Genomic DNA, 19,276 nt, shown 5'->3' on the forward strand with positions numbered 1-19,276 from the left:
TCGGTTATTCTGATGCTTTGGGGATGTAACACCAGGTACAAAGTCTTACTCCTGTCAGCAATCAGGTTGCAGCATTCTGCACTAACTGCCACTTCTGGATCAAGAGCAAGGGACGCCCCACATAGAGTGCATTGCAGCAATCCAGTCTTGAAGTCTCTCTTCTCTTTGGCGATCATTCGTAGCCGAGTAAGATTGTCTTCCATAAAGGCTGTTCTCCAACTGAAGCGCTCACAGGCCAGTGTTTCCCAATATTTGGTGTTTATACTACATTTTTTTAGATTTGCCTTGAGGGAGTCTTTAAACCTCTTTTGTTGACCACCTGCATTACGCTTTCCATTTTTAAGTTCGGAATAGAGTAGTTGCTTTGGAGGACAATAATCAGGCATCCACGCAGCAAGACCAGTCCAATGACGTTGATGTTTAAGAATCGACACAGGTGATCTTTGCTTCTTCCAGAACACTGGCATTAGTTCACCTGTCTTGCAGTAACCAACACATTATATACATCATGTTATCAAATTGTCCAGTTCTTCTCTCTTTTCAAACCTTGGAAAATCTGAATTTTGGGGGGGCTATCGACAGGGTAGCTTGCTTTAGTTATCTACACTTTAGTGATTTATTCCTGCTAATAGTCTGATCAGTGATATATTTCTGCTTAGTATAATTCTTCAGTCTTTTAAAAGAGGCATATGCATTTTGACATGTGTAGGGTGAGCCTGTTAGCATTCATCTACTAGGAACCATTCTTGAGGAACCCAGAATCGGAGCATTCTGACAGAAGGAAATAAATGTTGAGCTCACCGTTTAATATTTAAGCATAGCTCTCTGTATATTATCTAAATCAGCTCAGGAGTTTTTAAATAATGCCTTCTATATTTGCTCAGATCATGAGAGAATTTTGCCTAATTGCTTTTTGTAACTAGAGTTTTCTGGGTAAGAAAAACCTATCTTGAGATATGGCACCCAAGGAGAACTGTATCACTCTTTTCAGGCTTATATTAGGAGTGGATTACTGAATTGCCTTTTTCGTTTCTTATTATCATTTCTTATTAGAGTGGATTAATTTATCACATTTTCCTTTTCTTAAATACAACTTTTGACATAAGAACAAATGATTATGCGGTGTGGCATTTGCTGCTATTTTTGCTTTTCAAATACCGTTTCTCCGGCAATGCTGAAAATAAAAGCAGATATGCAATAATAACCAAACAGAGAGATTTCTAAACCATGCCTTGATAATCTGGGGGAGGGCATATAAACTGAAGGGAGCTCTTAATCAGGTTAAATATACGGATGTGAGTTTTAGGAGGGCTTAGGCCGTATGATGCCTAAGTCCCTTCTATTTCCTGGGATTGAGCATGGGTTAAATTCTCAGGGAGGATCCCATTGTCGAATCAGCCAGGCGAGGACCATAATATTCCCTATGTATGGATGATTAGTATAAGAAAGGAAATTGCTCTGCACCAGAGGGCAAATGGACTGGTAGTGAGAAGAATTATGGTCAATGTGTATGAGAGAGCTGGCTAGAAGCCTAAGACTGAGAGTCATGCAGTTTTGAAGAGAGGGGTTTACTGACTAATTGGCTACAATTTCATCAATTAAATGATATTTTCAAGATAGATAAAAAGATAGCTAGAAAAGATCGTTAGAAAATAATATAAAATTACTTTCGAAAATGTATAGATTGCTTTTGGAATGGCATACAAAGGATGAACAGGTTAAATCTGTAAGGATACAGTACACTGGGCGAGATATTTGAGGCATCATATCCAACTGTCAGATTGGGAAAGGTTATCGAAAACTGATCTGAAATTCTCTGCATGCTGTACGTTGAAAGAAAACTATATGTGTTATGTACCGAAGTTCTCACCCTGGGCCAGCAGGGGGATACTGTAGATAGTTCAGGTCCACATATGCAAATAAGGGATCGAAAGTGACCTTCAGTGATTGGATAGTTACAGAAAGTTGTTACAGTAACGTTGTACTGGAGCTCTATATAAGCAGGCTGGCTGAACCCTTCAGTTCAGTTCTGTTCTGGCCTGTGAATAAAGAAGAGCTGTTTGAAGAATCGCTGTGTCGTCTGATATGTTAACCCACAACTTAACAATATGAAAATAATGTACCGGTGGTGTTTGACTCCTAGGAAGTTAGCAGAAATGTATAAGACAAATACCTGCTGGGAATGTAAAGAAAAAGAAGGCACCTTTTATCATACGTGGTGGATATATAAGGTAATAAGAGCATTCTGTGAAATGATGTATAATGAATTGGAAAAAAATGTTTAAAATAACTTTTATAAAAAAAGCCTAGAAGCTTTCCTATTAAGAATTGTAAGTGCTGATATTTCAAAGGAGCAGAAAAGACTTTTTATGTATCTGACAACAGCCGCACGGATGCTATTAGCTCAGAGACAGAAAAAAGACAAAGTCCCTACCAGAGAAGAATGGCAAATTAAACTGTTGGACTATGCCAAAATGGCAAAACTGACTGGAAGGCTCAGGGACCAAGAAGACCAAAACTTTAACAAAGAATGGGGAAAATTTATAATATATCTTGGAGGCCACTGTAAGCAGATGAAAACACTAGCAGGGTTGCAATTAACACTTGTAATGTAGGGGATAATTGAATTATATAAAATATGGACTATTGAAAAAGATGCAGTAGAAAAGGCTGAATAATAGGACCCATGAAGGGGAAGGTGGGAAGTGCAGAGGTTTGAAGGAATCTTTTAATTGTTGTGTGTGGTTGTATTATTATAATTTTATATTTGTAAAATCAAATAAAAATTATTTCGAAAAAGAAAAAAGAAACTCATATACTTGATAGATTATGGGCCTGACCTCATGAATGCATGCAACTTCGAGTGCTATTTTCCTAGAAAAAGAAGTGTTGGAGCTCACCATGAACACCTCCTTTGTTCTCTTATAATGGCAATGGCACTCTTTTGAGAGGGAAAAACAGCCCTAGGAACCACCATGTCTGAACAAATATCAGGCATGTTCTCAGTAATTTGACCAGTTATTTTGCTTCTTCCATCTTTTATGGGAGGGGAAAAGATCACGCCCGTCAGGTGGATAGCAAACATTTTCAGTGCACACGATGTGAATTTGGACAGGGCCATTTGTATTCTACCACATGGAAGAAAAGCCTGCCACAGAACTGAATATCTGAGAATGGCATTAGCAGAATTTAGCCTGAGGTCAGCAACCTAAGGCGGGCTTGGTGAGTCCCCACGTGCTGCGCTCGGGAAATCGCTTCTGTGCATGCCCAGATGCCGGAAATCATGTCTGCGCATGTCCATGGTGCTGAAAATCGCTTCTGCGCAGACGTGATTTTCGGTGTCTGGGCATGCGCAGAAGCGATTTCTGGCGCTGCGGACATGCGCAGATGTGATTTCCGGTGTCCCGTTGTGCTGGCCCGGCCGACAGAGGATCTCCGCAGGAGTTATCAGGCCCATGCCTGGTAAACCTCGCTGACCTCTGATTTAGCCAGAGGTTCCTCATATTTGGGTGGCCTTTATGCTGTGCTTCGAAGACGGCTAGTTGGCCAAATTACACTTCCTCCAATTAATATATTCTGGTCAATCAGGCCAGAATTTTTCTTCTCATTTCAGTAGCTGATCAAGTGTGAGGTTTCCTCCTTATAATTTATTTAATCTTACCAATCTATTTTCCTTAATAATGGATGCCTTTTGAAGAAGTGAGCTATGCTTTTGGTAATTACATGCTGCTAAAAATCTATTTCCTTTTATTCATTTTAAATTGACTGCCTTTTAATTTCATCAAGAGTCTGCTTGCCCTTGTGTAGTGAGAAATAGAACACCGAAAATCGGCCTTTATAAGACTTTGCCATTGGACAGACTGTCTAGTCGAGGGTTTGCATATGAGTGCATACTGGGTGGGAGAAAAAGAAATGCAGAATTCGCCCCCCCTCAATGTCCCTGTATCTAATCATTAGACTTCTAAAATTGTGACCTAGGTTTGCACAGGCTTCTTTTGTCCACTCACACATGAGAGTTTTTTATCTGGCTCATGTTTTGAAATGACAGACTGGGCTACCATAAGGTAGCAAAGTTCATGAGCTTCAGGCAGCTGGTTGGGGGTATCAAGAAATGGCAGCACCACACTGTTTTGCATGGAATGCACATTTTGAGGTGCTTTCAAATATGCATGTAAACAGATGCATGCTAACAGCTTATATATTCGTCTTTGGTTGGGGCATAGTTGAGTAGTTTTTGTTGGAGGAGGTTTGTGGCTGTTGATACTAATATTTTGTATCTTTATTTTAAGACGCCTGCTTCATGGGAGAAAAGCAATGACAAACCTAGACAACATCTTAAAAAGCAGAGACATCACCTTTCCAACAATGGACTGTATAGTTAAAGCATGGTTTTCCCAGTAGTGATGTATGGAAGTGAGAGCTGGACCATAAAGAAGGCTGATTGTTGAAGAATTGATGCTTTTGAATTATGGTGCTGGAGGAGACTCTTGAGAGTCCCATGGACTGCAAGAAGATCAAACCTATCCATTCTGAAGGAAATCAGCCCTGAGTGCTCACTGGAAGGACAGATCCTGAAGCTGAGGCTCTAATACTTTGGCCACCTCATGAGAAGAGAAGACTCCCTGGAAAAGACCCTGATGTTGGGAAAGATGGAGGGCACAAGGAGAAGGGGACAACAGAGGACGAGGTGGTTGGACAGTGTTCTCGAAGCTACGAACATGAGTTTGACCAAACTGCGGGAGGCAGTGGAAGACAGGAGTGCCTGGGGTGCTCTGGTCCATGGGGTCACAAAGAGTCAGACACAACTAAACGACTAAACAACAACAACAACTACTTTCTGAAGTTTTGTTTTTTATTTATAAATGCTATTATGTTTATAGTTATGTGGGGGTTTTTTTATACATTGTAAGCCGCCTTGACCGTAGTTTTAACTTTGGAAAGGCAGCATACAAATAAAATGATTGATTGATTGATTGTATGTTGTTTAATTTAAGAAGATAAGAAAGGCCTCTGGGATTAATTACAAATGAGATCCCTACAAATAAGAGAATGATATTCCTCTATGTATCTGCTGTGGCAAGAATGCTCATAGTGAGGAACTGGAAAGGAAATAAAATACCGACAATAAATGAGTGGCAAAATAAGTTTATTAAATACACGGAAATAGCAAAAATGACAGCAGCTATTAGAGGACAATCAAAGCAAAGTTTGATAAAGAACTGGGAATGTGTGAAGGAATATACAATGAAACATTGTTCTGGTACAAAAATCATGATATGTACATGACAAAGTTTGTAAGGGGGGAAGGAATAAAATAATAATAATAAAAATCTACAAAACAAAACACAACAACACAACAATAAAGAGTGTAAAATAAGGTCAAGCATCGATGGAAGGAAGTCATATTTTTAGTTTAAAATTTGTTATAAGTATAAGTCAAGGTGGAGGGTGGAAAGGGGGGGGGAATGTTTGGTTTGGTCTGTGAATTTTTTTTGATATTTCTGTATTTTTATTTCTTTTTTACTTTTCGTTTCTTTGGTATTTTTTTGGTTTTTGGAAAAATTAATAAAATATTTTTTAAAAGAAAGAAAGGAAGGCTTGCTGGGTCAGGCCAATGACATTCTATTCGCACATGCCTATGGGGATCCTGAAAGCGGGACTCAAGTACAACACAACTCTCCCCAACTTGTGATTCCCAGCTTCTGTTCCTCACAGGCGTATTGCCTCTCACCGTGAAGCTAGAACCTGGTCTTCATGGCTGGTAGCCTTTTATAACTTAACTTTATCCTCCATGAATTTGTCTAATCCTCCTCTAAAGCCATCCAGCTTGGTGACCATCATCACCTCTTGTGGATAAATTACCATTATAGTGGTACCTCAGGTTAAGTACTTAATTCATTCTGGAGGTCCGATCTTAACCTGAAACTGTTCTTAACCTGAAGCACCACTTTAGCTAATGGGGCCTCCTGCTGCTGCCGCGCCGCCAGAGCACAATTTCTGTTCTCATCCTGAAGCAAAGTTCTTAACTTGAGGTAATATTTCTGGGTTAGTGGAGTCTGTAACCTGAAGCGTATGTAACCTGAAGCGTGTGTAACCCTAGATACCACTGTATTTTTGTACTAGAGGCTGCCACTCCTACTTGTGTTGCTTGCCAATCCCACCTGCCTGCCACCGACCTGTCATGGAAATTCTACTCAATATTGATCCAGAGCAGATTCCAAATATATCATTAGCAGAGTATAAACTTAAGCATGTTTCAAGATTCCCCCCAAAATTGACCAGAGGCAATTGTATTTCATCCAGCAGAGCTTTACTGCTACTGAAGGCAAATGAGCATTATGGTCACAAATCCAATACATTCAGGATTGGCACTGTCCATAAGAAATCCAGTTGCAGCAGACTTAACTTAAATTTACAATAAATTATAATAAGTCTAAACCTTAACACTAAGCATACTACAGTGGTACCTCAGGTTACAGACACTTCAGGTTACATACACTTCAGGTTTCAGACTCCGCTAACCCAGAAATAGTACCTTGGGTTAAGAACTTTGCTTCAGGATGAGAAGAGAAATCGTGCTCCAGCAGCACGCCGGCAGCAGGAGGCCCCATTAGCTAAAGTGGTGCTTCAGGTTAAGAACAGTTTCAGGTTAAGAACGGGCCTCCGGAACGAATTAAGTTCTTAACCCGAGTACCACTGTACCACTGTATGTACAGAACATCACACCAGAAGGAAAAGAGATAGAAAATGAAAGTGAAACAGAGGCTCCCTCTGGCCTCTTATTATAGTCAGCATGACTTTGACAGAAAGACAGAAGAGAACCAGTTCAATCCAGCTGTACTCAGCTTCTCTGAAGGAATAACCCAAACATCATGAACCTTCTGCTTGTTTCTTTCACACAGAGGAGCTTCCAGAACCCTCTTGAATTAAGCAGAATAGGAAAGACCTCTACACATCAGATACTTTCTGTACTAAGAAATGCAAAATGAGCCAACAATCAACACTCTCCATCCCTGCGAACCCCAGACCACATGCAGCTCCCCCCAACTCCCCATCCCCTCATAGCTCACACAATCCCTCCCTCCTTCCATTTTGCACCTAATCAAATTGAAATATACTCGGAGTTGAGTGTTGATTTCATGCTCTTTATTTCAGCTCATGGTAAACAGGGAGTGAGTCTTTCCCCCCCAAACCTCTGGCTATATATACATTATTTACACAATGGATCCCATGTGATTGGCTGGTCCAACTCCCCTCCTGGAGCCTGATTGGACTGTTCCTGCAGGCGAATCAGGTTGCTGATTCACTTCTTTCTGAAGACCAATCAGGTTGTTGCCTTCTAGGATCCTACCTGTCTAGTGTTCTAGGATCCAAGCTTAGTACATAATACAAATCTTCCCCCTCTGTTTTCAACTTGCAAATAATGACAACGACAGTGTCTATCTATGTCCCTTACTCAAATGTTCTGCAGCTCTAGAATTTTATATATGCTGGCCTGGACCTGATTCAAAGGGAAATGGACTTTTATGCTCATAAGAAGATTGGAAGCTTCTGCTGTTAAGCAGTCCACAGTTCCCCATTTCATCGGAACTTAGAACTGTGGTGTATTTAAACTTTGGTTAGTCAGAATGAATGGAATCAAGCCATGGTTTTATAGCCACTGACCATAGCTCAAACAAATCACATTATAATTTGTCTGTTAATAAGAATAAAAGAGTTATGAATTATGACACTTGTAGATGTTCTCACATGTGGCTCCACATTACTCCACACAGGTCAATATGTGAATTTTTCAAATAGGTAGTGCACTTTCAACCATAGTTTTGTCATTCTATTGTGTTACGCTGCAAAGATTTAACCTCTGTAACATGAGCTAATGCTTCTTAAATTAACAATATTTCCAATCTTATCTGATAAATATATCTCTATTTAAATCAACCTTCCTGAAATACAACAATAAATGATCAGCCTATTAATAGATTGTTATGTTTGATTTTTAATATGACTAAACTATTTTCATTGCTATCTACCATTTCCATCCGATTCTTTGTCTGAGCTACTGGGAGACTCGGCGAGAAGGAATTTTGGAAAAGACATTAAATGCAGACCTTTGTGACCTCTGAGTCTGTAATCCTGAGGTCATGGTCGATATTATTCCACAGGGCTTCTACAGCTGCGATTGAAGGTCATTGGTCAGCAGCGATCATATCACAAAGAGCTACAGCAGTTGTGTCTTTGGGGGGTCACAAGAAACATTAGCCTGTGGTTTTGTGCATAGTTGCAGCCAAAGTAAATCATCAATTAACTAGAAGCTTCGTTGAACATAACAGGGCTCACTTCTGAGTATGCATGGTTAAGGATGGTCACCTTATTTTTTTAAAAAAAGAATTCATTAACTACTGATCCAAACTTTCGAGGCAGCTTTCCAAAAAATAAATAAATATAGATAAAAGATTTAGCTAGCAGATATCATAACGGACAGAAGTGAGAAACAAACTAGCCAGGTGAACCAAAAGCCAAACAAAGAGAAGCATTCTACATCCTGCTCTACAAAGCCAATGAATTGGAAATTATGCACCTCAAGAGAAAGTTCATTCCACTGCCTTGGGGCATAGTTGTTACCTGAAGCAGGGCAATGTGAGGAGAACAGCATGAGGAGATTGGATCATTGTGAGATGCTGTTGCTACTGGTGACGTGTGGAGGCATTGCTTAGCAACCAAGCAGAGTGTCATGATATTTGTTGTAGCATCACGTGTCCTGATTGGCTGTCTAGTTCTGAGGGAGTTTTCCTCTGCATGTTTGGTTGAATGTCTCTCAGGTATCTGCTAGAGTAAAAAAAAAAAAGACAAAACCTCTCTGTTCATTTCTCCTCAGATGACACATTGTTTTTGTTCAGTTTTCCTTGGCAAAATATTACCAGGATTTCTTTTTGCTCTGGATTCTACCTGCGTTATTTAAGTGACTTTGCCAGCAGAACTTTCTAGATGTTTCAAGAACCTTTCTGCAAACACTGCAGAGTGGTGTTGAAGGAATGGGTTTCTGTGCAGTCAGTTTGAAACGGGACCCAAAATCCACCTCCCCCCCCTTTTCCAAGGGAGCATTTCTAAAATGCTTTAACTTGAGCTCTTGAGCCAAAACCCAGCTGTATAAACAAGTGCTCAAAGCTCTCTCCCTTATCAGTCCATGAAGGCTGGTAATGACGGATGGCCTTGTCCATTCCAAAGTGGAACAGGGATGACACGTCTAGGTCTTATCTTACGTCCTGACCACACTCTGACGCACAGACCTAGTCTGGGAACAGCGCCAGAGTATGTTCTTGGAGTTGGTGACCTCTTGTTCCAAGATAAGAATATAAGAACAGGAATACCCTCTTATGGTCAGGAATACAGGAAAGAAACCCCTTTTATGGTCAGGATTACAGGAAGGAAAACCCTTTTATGGTTAAGAGGACCAGAGCAGTAACATCTGTGATGTCAACCTGCGTGTATAAGCTGATGTGGCTAGATTCCTGGCGAAGGGGGAGAGGGTGCCTGGAGGATATATACACTGCATGAAATCTCTCATTTCTTTGGACTTGCTGTGGACTGACCATGCAAGTGCCTTTCTGCTGCTCCGGAGAGCAGAAATAAAGAACTCTTTCTCTGAACCAACCCTCAGTGTCATTTGACTTCCTTCCTCCTGTCTGGGAGCAACGCAGAGCCCACCAATTGGTAAAGTCTAATAAGGCTACAGTGTGGCTTGACAGATGGATTTGCTTTGTTTTGTGTGTGCAGGCTAAATTGGGAGAGCCCTTAAAATGTATTCTGCACAACGGCACACAACAAAGTATGATCACCACTGGGCTACTCTCTTCTGGCAATATCACCACCACAACAGATGAACTTTCACCTGACATGTTCCTGAGCTTTGTGCACTAACGTAAAATAAAATAAAATAAAATAAAATTCTGGTGTAATTTACCCTTCCGCATCCAATTTTCCTGTTTTAAAAAAGTCCCACACCTTAGCTATATATCTGTACAACACATCTCCACACTGTGATAAAGTGTAGCGAATTGCATTTGTTTTGCAAGAAAAGCAAGATCAACGTGGATCTAATCTCAGAAGCAAAATGTGCCAGGCTATGAATCTTTAAAATCAAAGTTCTGAATCCCTAGAGCATGCAAAATACTGTGATTCTGAAGATGCTGGAGGCAGTCATGCAATACAGCATTAAATGGAACAAAATGCTGGTGGTTGTATGCATAGCTGTTCCTCTCCTCCTTTCTTCGCATTCCAGTTGATCAAAACAGACACGGAGGCACAACACTGCTAAAACACAGAGAGGCTGGGTCTGTCTGGCGAAGCAACGGAACAGCGTTCAAGTACTGAAAGGTGAAGAAGGTGGAGGAAGCTGTCATGAGACGAAGGTTCTTGAGAGCAGGAGCGGTAAGGCCTACAAGGCGTACACAATCATTCAAGCCTGCTATCTGCTAACTGTTAACAGCAAACTGCTAGGTCACTGTGACTTGTGGCTCATCTTGGGTGATGATTCATTCTCCGTATAAAAAGTAGCCAGCCTCTCTATGGGCCTCAGTCTGTTACCAGTTCAGAGTGTCAGTGTGTGCCTGTGTATAATTGTTGCAGACAGCATGGCTCCAGAACTCCAGCTAATCAGTAACTAAGACACAGTGGTACCTCAGGTTACATATGCTTCAGGTTACAGACTCCGCTAACCCAGAAATAGTGCTTCAGGTTAAGAACTTTGCTTCAGGATAAGAACAGAAATTGGGCTCCGGCGGCGTGGCGGCAGCAGGAGGCCCCATTAGCTAAAGTGGTGCTTCAGGTTAAGAACAGTTTCAGATTAAGTACGGACGTCTGGAATGAATTAAGTACTTAACCTGAGGTACCACTGTAATAGTAACAACAACAACAACAACAACAACAATAATAATACATCTGGTTGGAGGGTGTTCCACAGGGCAGGTGCCACTACCAAGAAGGCCCTCTGCCTGGTTCCCTGTAACCTCACTTCTCTCAGTGAGAGAACCGCCAGAAGGCCCTCGGAGCTGGACCTCAGTGTCTGGGTAGAACGATGGGGGTGGAGATGCTCCTTCAGATATACTGGACCGAGGCCATTTAGGGCTTTAAAGGTCAGCACCAACACTTTGAATTGTGCTCGGAAATGTACTGGGAGCCAATGTAGATCTTTTGGGACCTGTGTTATATGGTCTTGGCAGCCACTCCCAGTCACCAGTCTAGCTGCCACATTCTGGATTAGTTGTAGTTTCTGGGTCACCTTCAAAGGTAGCTCCATGTAGAGGTCATTGCAGTAGTTCAAGCGGGAGATAACCAGAGCATGCTTCAACTGTGCAACTCTCCCTGAATGTTTAAATGAGAACATTTTAAAGACCTATTCTTTGACTAATAAGCAATCCCATTAAAAAGAGCAGCAGCAGAGGACTAATAGGTTGACATGTAATATATAATGGTGGTTTTTCAAAGTTGGTTGGCAATGTTTCAGGCTTTAATCTTTTGACTCATTAAAATGTATGTAAGATGTGAGAGAGACATAATGTGTGCACTGTTTGATTTCTCAGAATGTTTGCTATTGTTTTAATGCGCACATCAGCCAGCTGAACACATTGAAATTAACATTTGATGCCTTTTTATTTATATATCTGGCATTTTTATGAGGAGACCGCAATAAAGAAGTCAGTTGGGGCTATTAGAAACATTCGAGAAGAAGGAATGCTGTGCATCTCGACTTGGATTATTAAATTTTAAATTGTGGCTGTTCTCACTTTGAATGCCAATGATGAATGTTGCCAGATGGAAACCTTTCACTGAGTGTTTCTTTGTTTCTTGCGGTTAGCCATAAATTTGAACTAAGTGACTGTTTGCATGAACTATGTTGATTAAACGCTTTCTGTTTCTATGGGTTGCAATATCATCAATACCTCAAAGCTAAGAAACTCATAATTAAAGGTCTGTTTATTTCCCCCACAATTGGACTCCTGACCAGCACAAGCTCTCCTTGATTGGTTTGCTTACAACGTTATTGTTGATTAGAGCTGTCCATAAAATAACTCTCAAATTCTTTACCCTATTTTGGGGCCTAGAAATGGGATAAACCGGGGGCCGCTAGGGGGCACATCGGAAGATGGCCGACAATACCATCTCTCCGGCTCACACGAGGTAATTAAGAGGCTGTTATGGGAGTATGCAGCCTCCCTCGTTACCCCAAGCGAATGGGGAACGCTGCCTTGCCTTGCCTGCTGTGCCCATAATTCACCCCTGGATTTGAAAGGGGGTGAGGGCACTAGGCACAAAAGCCCTCGTGTGGGTCTCCTGGACGCTGTCTCTGATCTGCGCAGCTAGTTGCGGGAGCTCTAAATAAACAATCAGGACAGAAGCAAACGGACATACTTCGAGCGAAGATCGGGAGTAAAGATTGCTAACTAAAGGGATCTCTGGGAAGTGGAGCGACAGGCTGGACTTAACAATAAATCAAGAAGAAGAATAAATCAAGAAGATTCATCAAAGGATCGGTATGTCGGAGTGAGACTGAAAAGGAGGGGGGAGAAAAACTTTTCTTTTTTTGTCTTATGTGAGTACCTAATAATCCCCCCCCCCAAAGAATCATTGAAATTACTGATCACAAGCAGGAGGAATAAGAACTGTGTGGAAATTAACTACTACGCAAGGACGTGGCTTATGGGAGCATCGGGAAACGAAAGTAAGTTCTTTGTGACGCAGTCATAAAAAGAGATTTATCATGGCAGGCCCGCCCGCAGGAATCCAGGGGGAGGAGGTCTACGGCTGTTACTATGTTGGAGTGTGGGTTCAGCTTAGCAGGGCCCCCTGAGAAAATTTATGAGGGAGCGGCAGGCCGGGGGAGATCAGGACAGACTGTCGGAATGTTTTGAACGGAGGTGTTGAAATGGTGTCTGTCTACTTTTATGGCTCTTGGATGAGTGTAAAATCCACACAGGACATAACAACGTTTGTCTTCAAGCCGCTTGTGGAGATTATCAGAGATCACAAAGAAAGGAATATATGATAACAACAAGAAGATGAGGAAAACAACAAAGAGAAGATTGAACAGAACTGTGAATATTATTTTGACAGAACTGTGTAATTAAAGCAGCAGCAAGAGAGATGATAGGATCCCTTTCGGAGCTTGAAGCATGGGTACCCCCAACAAAAAATTTAAAATTTGGCTGTGTAATTTGGAATTATTGTGATTTGGAATTAATGTGATGTGATTGGCCTGTTAATAAAAATTATTTAAAAAAAAATAGAAATGGGATAAACCGTAGTTTCTCAAAGGTGAACTCTTAATAACACTGGGCAACAATTTTTTACTTTTTGAATGTTGTCTAGATTTCTACAACTGATTTATGGTATTTTTGCACTGCTGAATCAGGAAATGGCATCCGTTTCTCTCCATCAGGTCAGGTTTTTGTGCTATGTTGATTTGAAAAAAATCAGATCTTGTGACAAAATTGATTACATTTTTGTGGCATTATCAGCTGATTTTTGTCAACACATATCATCCTAAATATGTTTTTAAGAGAAAAAAATGTTTTTACAACAACATATATTGATTACCTGATAGAAACATTGATTACTGTAAACTGAATGGTGGGCATTGATAAAGGTAAGTACACGTAAGTTGCATGTTGCTTCACCATTTTTCAAACTTCAGGGCTTGAACTTCCGTTTCTTGGAACTCCTGGAATGCTCAGCGGCAGGGAGGTCTCTCTTCAGAGTCCAACAGTAGTCAGCCATTATGACTGCGTCCCAGCGACCCTAATACCTGGTCTCCATCTCTTTCATGTCCCGATGGAATCTTTCCCCCTGCTCGTCACTCATTGAACCCAGGTTCTCAGGAAACCGGTCCATATGTGAAAATAGGTAGTGCATCTTGACGCTCATGTTGCAGCCCAGGTTTCTGAAAGCAGTCAGCATGTTGTTGACAAGTTCTGCGTAGTTTCTGGCCTTATTGTTGCCAAGAAAGTTCTTTACTACCAGAACAAATGCCTTCCACGCTTCCAGTTCCACTTCATTCATTGAGTGACCAAACTCTGGATCTCTGATGAGTTGATGGATCTGAGGACCGTCAAAGATGCCAGCTTTCAACTTCTCCATGGTCAATCCTGGAAAAGCCTGGCACAAGTAAGTGAAGCAGTCACCATCCTTGTCCGGAGCCTTGGTGAACTGCTTGATTAAGCTGAGCTTGATGTGCAGCAGTGGGAAGAGTATTCTGTCTCTGTCCACCAGAGGGTCGTTGATGATGTTCCTATCTCTGCAAGGCACCAATTCCTCCCGCACAGGCCAGTCCTTCTTCGTGTAATGCTGAGCACGGTCCCTACTATCCCACATTCACAGAAAACATGGGTACTTGGTGAAGCCAGACTGTTGTCCCAACAAAAAGTTCACCATCTTCAGGTCAACACAAATAAACCACTTATGCTGATCATAACCTATTTTCTCCAGCACATACTTCACCGCTTCATAGTTCTCCTTCAGTGTAGTCAAGTGAGCCAGGGGTATAGAGGCAAACTGGTTGCCGTTGTGTAGCAGAACACATTTCAGTGATTGCTTGCTGCTGTCAATGAACAGTCTCCAGTCTTTGGGTTCATACTGTGGCACTCCAAGCTTGAGCAGAAGCTGCGCAATATCTGCACAGTACACCAAGTCCTTCTCTTCCGAGAAAAAACGGAGGTACTCTTGATGCCTGTTGCGGAAGAAGCTGATGCGAGCACTGTCAGAGAGGAGGTTTTTTCCCTTCAATCTGGATGCCAACAGTTCGGCAGAGTCCTTTGACAAGCTGAGGTCGAGAACTAGATCATTCAACTCCTTTTGGGAAAATGGATGTGGAGCATCATCTTCAAGAACCACTTCTTCTTCTTCATGTCCTTCAAGACTGGAGGCATCTTCGTCACTAATGTCAGGAAGTTCTCCGAAGATAGGCACTGGAATTTCATCACAATGAGCTACAGGACGACGTGCTGATTGAAGATCAGGATACTTGAGGCTGCTCCGGTTCTTTCTGTTGATCCCAGTCACATCAACAGCGCAGAAGTAGCAGTCAGTGACATGGTTTGTCGGCTCCATCCAAACCATGGGAATTCCAAAGTTCAGACTCCTCTTGCCATTGGTCCACCCACGTAGAGTCTCGGTGCATGCCTTGCACACCATGTGTGGCGCCCAAGCTTTATCCTGGTCACCAAGTTTAATAACCAAAATAAGCATGGTAAGCAACTTTATGCTTTGCTGCACCAATTTATGGAAGATTTTAAGGTTTTATGACTTCAAACTGATCCCTTTTTGACATAATCACCCAGAACTATTGGACCTGAATACTTCTTGCCATTAAAATAATCATTTCCAATCAAAACAATTATTTGACATGGCATTTTACCCCCACCAACTTCTAAAATGCTCCACACAAGCGTACATGTGAACAAAAACGTAAAAAAAAGACATGTGGCCATAGGTCCAAAACTTGACCTGATTGAGCAAAACCAATGTGATTTTTGGATTCAGTGCATCAGATTCATCCTAAATCATCTGAAAAAACGCAGACAACAAATTTGTTGTTGACCAGTGTAATGGCGGAAGCAAATCTTTCTTTGTCCTAGAGACCTGTGGATTGCTTACATATTGTGGTGCAAAAAATGGGTAAGCGGAAGTTGCTAGGATGTTAGGGGATTGACAGGTTGATGGGACCATTTACTTGTCAAGCTTGGCTCATGAGGGTGAGGACGATGTAATGATGTCTGGCAGGCAAGCAGCTTGATAAGCAGCAAGGACTCTTCGTCAGTTTTATGTAAGTTTATTTACAAGAAAAACACATCCAGAGCCCCACCTGCTCTCATTAACATTAGTTGCTCAGTCTGACTCATCGTCCCTCCCCCAACAGGAAGAACGCCAAAATCCCGCCTTTCTTCCCCTTCTCTTCCCTTGCTCTCTGAGCTTCTACAGTCTCCTCGTACGAGGACTGAACAGCTGGCCTGTCTCTTCCCCAGAAGACACAGCCTCACTCTGGCTTATCTGCTGGTTGCCTGGCAATGCTTTAGCCAACTTTCAAATCTTCCTCTCCTTGGGAGCTAACAGCTTCTTCCCTAGGAAGGAGCGGGGCCGAGCTGTCCTCTCTAAACTCAGACAGACATCTCTCATCTGCAGAGTCGGCCCCTTGCTCACTCAGCTCAATTTTGGAGGCTGACTCTTCCACTACGCTCTGGGGGGGGGGGGCATGTTCCTGACTGATGATAAGGATCTGGCTCACTGTCTGGATCCAGCTCTCCACCCAGACACTAAATCATCCAATTGTGTTGGATTAGAAGCTGGGAGCCCTCTGTTTAAATTCCTACTCAACCAATGAGCTCTCTGTATGACCTTGGGCCAGTCATTATCTCTCAACCTAAATTAACTCACAAAATTGTGAAGGCAACATTGTTGGGAAACTGCATGCCATCCCCAGAGTGCCTTTGAAGAAAGTGGGATAAAAATCTGACATGGTTTCATAGTGATGATGCTCAGCCCTGTAAATATTCTGTTTGTACTATGAATTTTTGCTTTTCATTATTACTTGCTTACTCTCCCCCTGATTCTGGAACATGTGGATTTTTAGGTAATATCGGATGCCCTGAGAAAATTACATTTCCCAGAGCCTGGCCCCCCAAACATTGCCACAGCAGTGATCCACTGTCAGGAGAGGAAGGAGAGAATGGGGAACGGATTTGAAGGTCTGAGAAGGGGAATTTGAGACCCAAGAGGTGGCAACAATCAGTGTATTTAGAATTGGTGGTGGAACATACCATTTCCCCCCTGAGAGTTCCCCAAAAGCTCTTGCTATTAGCAGCTACAGTTTCGCTTGTAGGAGTTTGCCCATCGCTACTGTTTTACTGTTTACGGAGTACCACCTTTTCAGCTTTGATTTTTATTCTTGTCAAATGGCAAGGGAAAGAAAGAAGAAATGCTCATTATTTGAGGGCAACATTCATGCTGGCAAAACCAGTGATAAATGGAGAAACAAGTTGCAGAACTTTCTGCAATGGGATGGAATGATATATGAATCCACATAAGGATGATCAGGGAGGAAACTGAAATACTTAAGTATTGGCAAGTATTCCCAGCATCGAGTAATGGAGCCTCTCCCTGCATCTCAGCCCAGCTATTGAGTTATTTACTCACAAGCTTGTTTCTTATTGATTTGCTTCACCATTAATCCTAAATGCCATAAAAATGCTTCCTCTGTTATTGCTGAATTAGGCATTGTGCTTCTCTGTTGGACCTGGTTTCTGTGGAGTCTGGCCAAAGGGAGAGAGAGATGAAACTGAAAGTGGCCCGCAGACTGCAAGATCAAGTCTCTTTCTTTTTTGGGCCACTGTGAAAGACTGACCCTGAAGTCTTAATAGGGGTCAAAGAAATTGAATAACAATTTGCAGAGCTGACCTTGCTTAGCTGGTCTCCTCGCAGTATTCTTTGGACAATTCCAGGTAACCGGAATGTAGCTTAAGCCTACTATTCACCAGGTCACCTGTTTGACCCATTGTGGGCTTAATCCCCGACATTCTTTGCAAAACAGATCAAAACAAAAACTTAAAATCATTATCAGATTATAAGAAAACAATTAATGCAACAGGCCAGGGTTTCTCAAGCTGCCGTACGCCTTCATTTTCTGTTTTGAATTTTTTTGTTTGTTCTGCAAGAAAACCGCTGTCAAAACAACATTGCGACCGGACAAAAGGGATCAAATATATCAAACAGCGAAGGTGCCAAGGAAAACATTTCAAACAGTTCCAAGAATTCTTTTGACATAGTCGTGGTAATTAGGGTATTTCATTTGCAACAACTAGTCTGTAATTAAACCTGACCTTTCATTTAATTATGTCTTGACATTTTTTATTTTAAATGCGCTTTCCCTACGGTGGTGATGTGTTATGTGCAAATGCAAATAAGCACTTTCCGTAACGAAAGCAAAAAAAGAGGTTCTGCCGCTGCTGAGAGTGCAGGGCAATCTATTGTCAAAGATCTTGAGCTAAGGATTTCAGAAGGCTCCAACATTTGGGGCTTGTCTGGTAAGATCCACCAGACCCCTCTCAAGGCACAAAAGACAGTAGAGTTGTGTAAATGTGTGCGTAAAACCAGCTTCTATGATTCTGGGAGACCTGACACAAATACTTAAAATTGTTAAGCGTAATGCTGGTGGTCAACAAAAGAGGTTTAAAGACTTTCTCAAGGCAAATCTAAAAAACTGTAGGATAAACACCGACAACTGGGAAACACTGGCCTGTGAATGCTCCAATTGGAGAACATCCTTTACCAAAGGTGTCATGGGCTTTGAAGACACTCAAACTCAGGATGAAAGGGAGGAATGTGCTAAGAGGAAGGCACACGTTGCAAACCCTCACCGTGATAAACTCCCACCCGGAAACCTACGTCCCCACTGTGGAAGGATGTGTGGATCCAGAACTGGCCTCCACAGTCACCTATGGACTCACTGTTAAAACCGTGTTTATGGAAGACAATCTTACTTGGCTATGAGGGATTGCCAAAGAAGAAGATACAAATACTGTGTCTGGGTCTTGCCTATTCAGCAGAGCAATGCATCTTTCCTTCTGCACATTCTTCAGCCCTCGCTGTGGCTTCACCAATTAGAGAACATCTACCTCAGGCATCTCCCCACATCTGCTCACACCCAGGGGCATGGCATGGGGGGAGAAAGCTCTGGTCCTAGGTGCATGAACCAGGAGCCCCCATGCAGGCATTGGCTTCCGCAGTGATCCCCATTCCACCCAGGCACATCCTGGCAGGCCCCGTCCCCAGCTCCCCATCTATCTGTGTCTGCTGCAGAGGACTCTGGGATTCAGAGCCCATCCTGGTCTCACCGTTGTGTCGTCTGCCCCCTCACTGAAAGGCTGCCTGGCTGTTGAAGGCCTGGCTCTTTTGCTATAAGGCTACCTGGCCAGTGCTCCATGGACATAGATGATGCTATGGTCTAAACCACTGAGCCTCTTAGGCTTGCCGATCGGAAAGTTGGCGGTTTGAATCCCCATGATGGAATGAGCTCCCGTTGCTCTGTCCCAGCTCCTGCCAACCTAGCAGTCTGAAAGCACGCCAGTGCGAGTAGATAAATAGGTACCTCTCCGGCAGGAAGGTAAACAGCCTTTTTGTGCACTCTGGTTTCTTTCACGGTGTTCTGTTGTGCCAGAAGTGGTTTAGTCATGCTGGCTACATGACCCGGAAAGCTGTCTGTGGACAAATGCTGGCTCCCTTGGCCTGA

Source organism: Podarcis gaigeae (genome assembly GCF_964106915.1).
Source record: "Podarcis gaigeae genome assembly, chromosome: 9".
NCBI classification, from domain to species: Eukaryota; Metazoa; Chordata; class Lepidosauria; order Squamata; family Lacertidae; genus Podarcis; species Podarcis gaigeae.